The sequence below is a fragment of the Protopterus annectens genome, chromosome 3.part1, assembly GCF_019279795.1.
Source record: "Protopterus annectens isolate FY-2018-M chromosome 3.part1, PAN1.0, whole genome shotgun sequence".
Classification (NCBI taxonomy): Eukaryota; Metazoa; Chordata; order Ceratodontiformes; family Protopteridae; genus Protopterus; species Protopterus annectens.
This window is the reverse complement of record NC_056732.1, coordinates 360467736-360473592: the sequence shown is the minus strand read 5'-3', so window position 1 is coordinate 360473592 and position 5857 is coordinate 360467736.

Sequence of the window (5857 nt, the reverse complement as noted above, 5' to 3'; positions counted from 1 at the left end):
TAGGGGTGGCAAGAGCCTTAGCCAGTATCCGGAATCCTAAGGACGACAGGTGCAGGCCATCTCTGGCAAAGCATCGTGGTCTGTCAATCATGTCATCCCAGGCAGACAAATACTGTATCCCCTTAGAATGACACCAGAAGCTTAACCAATTGTTGAAGCCAATCATTTTGTCCTTGTACTGTGGTATTATTCTGGGTGATGGCAGGATGCTACTCAGGGTTAGGGTCATACCTGCCTGGGCTACAAGATCGGAGAGCTCCTCCATGTCTCTTTTCATGTAGTCCAGGGAGGTATGCCTCAGGTCATTCACACCAACATGGACAATGGCAGTGTCATATTTGTACTTATTGTGGAGTGACTTGAGTGCATGCATTATGCGGCGGATCCTGGCACCTGACAGGCAGCTGAAAGTAACTTTCTCCTTGTTTAGTCTAGTGAGTGGAACATCAGTGTGCCTGACTATAGAGTCACCTATGACTAGAGTGTTGGGTACGTTGTTATGCCTTATGGGCTGTGGTTGAGTGGCACACTGAGTTTGTGGGCTATGTGTCATTTGGGTTGTGTTGGGGGGTGGAGTTTGCTTGTGTTTATGCTTTGGATGTCCCTGATGCTTGGGCAGGTTTTTATTGAGAGCCTCCGCGAATGTAGGTGTGTGTTTTGTGTTTCTATGTGTGTGTTTTGGTGGTGTAGGTTTTGAGGGACTATGTGTTGAGTGTGGTGTGGTGCAAGTGTTTATCTTCTCCTCTTGACTGTCTAGTCCAGTCTTGGGTGAGGAGAGCTTTTGTATCACTATCTGCTGCTGCTGTAGGTATCATTGTAACTAAAACTCTCTGCCGTTGTGGCACCCAAGCCTGTTTGCTAGCCATCATATTGTATATAAAAATTGTGCTACTGCTGTTATACTGTAGTTATAAACTGCTGCTAATGACTCACTGTGATTACAGCCTTTAGTGACTCACTGGGATAAAATCCTACTCTGTCATGGAAACCAGTAGTAGTGATTATGCAATCTGGCAAGATGTCCTGCCAACCATGTCAAACTGCTTAGCCACCATACTGCTTTTAAGCCATTCGCTGAGACTGCCTTATCTGTAACTGCAATTTCATTATTGCTGCTAGTACTCATTGCATTGCAACTCTCTTCATTTTAAGCTAAGACATTCTTGAAATTGCAAAAACTGAGCCTGACTTCAAAAGTACTTCTCTGGTTGTGCCAATTAAGTTTACTAAACTTGGAGGTCAGCCTATCATCCATACTTATACGTAGCACTAACCATGCTGTTAATGTGAAAATTACTCCAGATTCTAATATCAAGCCTGCAAACTACTCCCCATGTCTACCTCCATCTAGCATGGTACAGAAGCACTGCATTTTCCCAAATACCAGACAGACTGTTTTCCAGAGTGACCTGCCATTGGAAATCAGCCTGAAAGTTGTCCATCCAAACACAGAGTTCCAAAAGGTGTCTCAAGCTGTGAACTGTAACCACTAAAGCATTTAAATGTTCCCAGAATGAGGACCACACTACAGATATGTCTGTGTTGGTGGCCCACCTCCACAAAGAGACCATTTCTCAGCAGAGTGAGAGCAAGATCAATTTCCCCCATACTCTTCTTGTTCGGGTACCATAATCTATTCTGACTGTCCAATGTCACCAGGAGAACTAAGGCTTCAGTAGAGCTTGCAAACCCTTTAGCTCTTGCATACAGCCTTGGCTCTGGGACTTTGATGCTGAGGTACATTTTCAGTGAATGTCAGCAGTCCTTTTCCACAACACATCCAAACCTGAATGTCATACACCAGTGACTAATTCAATATTAAGAGCAGGCTAAAGGGTCTCTGTCTCTGGGATGGGGCTGGCAACCACCAATATGGAGCATAGCAACAAAGCATCCACTGTCATGGTGTAAAGAATAAAGCCCTATCTCCCCAGCAAGGTGGGATCAATTAGTGGCTCAGAAGTCTGACTTACTGGTTTTGTAGGATGGGCAGGTCCATCTGGGTGGGGTGTGTCTGCAACTGGTTGCACCTCATAACAGATCTTCATCAAAGGCTGAAGATATGCAGGGGAGCACTGTCCAAGGGAGGCAAGGGAATTGGCTAAATTACTGTGAAGTCATGATGATATGTTAAATGTGCCCTCTTGCATGTCCTTAGGAGGATGTCACAAGTTTATGAGTAGCAAAGACGTTATGGCATAACCAAAAAAGTACTTCTGGCAGCAGTATGACACTGCACCAGGAACATTCTCCTCACTAGCCACAGATGGGGGTCTGGGTCAGACTGGGGAAGCTGATGCTGGCTCAGTAGACCCAATGCATGAGGTATAGCTGTCAACCTCATCATCTGTATAAAGATCAAAGTTAAAAATTATCAGAGACAAAGGCCTCACATCAGGTACACCTTTTATGTAATGGAGCTACTGATCTAGAAAATGAACAAATGTATAGGACATTAACATACGTTTTTCTGAAGTACAATAAGTCTGTATATTTAATCATTATAACTATTTTTTGACAGTAAATTAGCCACATTTACTGAAAACATTGCCAATTGTAAGATAAAGAGCAAATATACGTGCAAAGGAATGAATAGAGAATATGGGGGGGGGTAACTGATCAATGCAGGACCCATAATGTGGCAACAGCTATGGCGACTAAACAGAGTTGCTGCTATAAGCTCTAGAAATTACAGAAGTCACACCTGGATACTCCACAGAGGATGTCAGGTCCATCAATTCATGTTCCATTCTCCATGCATGACTATGTACAGAGTCCATAACAGCTTCTAAAAATGCAGGTACTATGGGGATACACATGATTTTTTTCAGCTGTCACTAAACCAAAGTGAATGCAGCCAAGGTAAAGCCCAAGCTACGTCCATGAGCAAGACTATGCCACACAGCAGCAGCTTGTATGCAGCAAGTGCTGCTCATGTAGAACAATGAAAGGGAACCATCTGTGCAGTTCCCACATACGGACATACTAAAATGCATCTATCAGGTCACCTGCTGCCATGCAAGAGTCCTGCAGGAACACTAGCCTCATGGTTTAAGACTGATTAGTCAAAGTGTACTGGGTAAGGCTGAATCACTTAATACAGTACCAAGAAACCTGATATGCAGTATTACAAAAAATATATTCATAATGCAACACTCAGCAGCACATTTCATTAGATTCATTTTAAATAAAATACATGCATTTAAAGGTTAAAATAGGCAATGTGTACAACTGCATTTAAGTTACACTGGAAATAATTTGTGGTTTCACTGTTCTTGACTTTAGAAGGCAGTTTGTCTCATAGTTTTGAGCAGGACTAGAGAAAGCCTGACTACTAGCAGATTGGGTATTTTGTGTTCAGTGGAGAAGGATGGCTGAGTTGATTTTATATTGAAGATTATATAGCATGCCCATAGAATGCATAGTTGGAGAGATATGTTTTGGATGATGATTTTGTTGATACTGACAAAAATATTCTCCTTAATTGTATTACCAAAAGTCAGTCATCTTGGAAGAGAACTGTGTTTGCATGATAGAAAAATGAGCCTACAGCTGTGATTACCAAATATTTTGCAGATCTGACATTTTGGGTGTGAGGAATACCTACCCCTTTTCCAGTTGCTTTACATGGTTGCAGCATTTGGAAATGAGAGCTTTTTATAGCAGCAGGAGACAGACTGGAGTTTGATCCTGTGGCATGGGTGCCAGGACCATGGGTGGGGGGTGAGCTCTCACCCCACACTTTCAACATCTGTCCAGTTTGCCCTGAAACATCTTCCTCTTCTTCTTCTTTCAGTTGCTCCCATTCAAGGTTACCACAGCGGATCACCTGTTTCCATTTCTTCTTGTCCTCTGCATCTTGCTCTGTCACACCAACCACCTGCATGTCCTCTCTCACCACATCCATAAACCTTATCTTAGGCCTTTCCTCTTACCTGGCATCTCCATCTTTAGCATCCTTCTCCCAATATACTCAGAATCCCTCCTCAGCAGATCCAAACCAATACAATCTCAACTCTCTGGCTTTGCCTCCAAACTGTCCATCCTGAGCTGACCCTCTGATATACTTATTTCTAATCATGTCCATCCTCCACACACCCAATGCAAATCTTAACATCTTTAACTCTGCCTCCTCCAGCTTTGACTCCTGTCTTTTCGTCAGTGCCACCGTCTCCAACCCATATAACATAGCTGGTCTCACTACTCTCTTGTAGACCTTCCCTTTCATTCTTACTGGTACCCGTCTGTCACAAATCACTCCTGACACACTTCTCCACCCATTCCACCCTGCCTGTACTCACTTCTTCACCTGTCTTTCACACTCACCATTACTCTGAACTGTTGATCCCAACTATTTAAACTCATCCACCTTCTGCAACCACTGTCAGAATAGCAATTACATTGAAACATTTGCATTGGAATTTCTGATGTAAGTGCAAAGTCAGGCAGCCGGAAAAAAGATTAAGTGATAGAAAAGCCTATGCATGTGTTTCTGAGACATACCAATCAACTTCTTTTGTCAAGAGTTTTAGACAAAGCCACAAATAACATAATGATGAAGGCTCAACACCTGGGAATTTTTTTAAAATTTCTTATTCATTAAAAATTTAATAGAACAGGTTTTACATCGACAAGCTTTTTTCTGATTAATAGAAGTATGAAACTTTATTGTCTGGCATTAGTGATTGACTGTAATCTTCTGCATACCTCTCAACTTTTGCTTAAGAATTATAGACAAAGCCATAATTCAAGGGAGGATAAAGGGACAAAAACAGGGGGCAGGTTTTAAATGTTATTCTTATAAATTTAGCTAGTAGGACAGGTTTTGCATTAGCATGCATTTTCTGAAGAATATGAAAACTTGCACTCATGTGGACATAGCCCTCAATGATTTGTCAGAAAACAAATTTAATGAAGAATAGACCAAAATATGAGGCAATCACCTTGACATTCTGTGAAATTCTGAAGAGTTTAGAGGTATGATCCTGAATGACTTCTCAGAAAATCAAACATTTTACAAGGTACAGGGCAAAAATACAAGGCAAAATCAGGGATGTTCCACACATTTCTGGGCAGTTTATTTTTTTGTTGCTGTTTATATACCAGGTAACTGGGGTGGTTTATTGATTGTTTTCAGCTACCACTATAGATCAACAGCAGTAAAGATAACAATTTACACTAGTACAATGAGACATTACATTCACGTAAATACTTCCTACAGTTAAGAGGCATGTTTAATTTTCGTTAACTTGGCAGAGACTTGCAAGTTTATTGCCTTTCACCCACTGAGTACCAGGACAGACTTTCGCTTTCTTCTCTAATAGCTTGTTTTAGGCAAAATTTTTCACAGAGGTGCATTTCACTGGAGATACACTGACTTCCAGTGTAATAATCATTTTGTTGTATTTAATTATTTATTCATTCTCTTACAACCACTTTATGCTGTTCAAGATCATTATGGGGGTAGGCAGGGATTTCCTGACAAGCTATGGGAGTAAGGTGTAAAACCAGTTTAGATTCATAGATATTCCAAGGCCAACAAATCTTATGACCATTTACTTTTTGCCAGCACCCCTTCTCCCTCAGGCAGCACCTCTTTTTTTGAGGACGGCCATACCAGGTAAAACCCAGAGTAAATTTGTGGATACCCATGTAATCATTAGTTTATGTTTAAAGTAAGATAGTGAATTCCACTGCTTAACATGTAGGGGAAGTGTATTCCAAAGTTTTGTGAGGTACTGCCTTATAAGCATGCCTCTCCACTGTGCAGTATTTATCTGCTGAAGATTTAGGTCCCTGGTTCCAGTATTGGTGGCGATATTGGCCTTGCAAAGAAATAGGAGACCTAGGACAACTG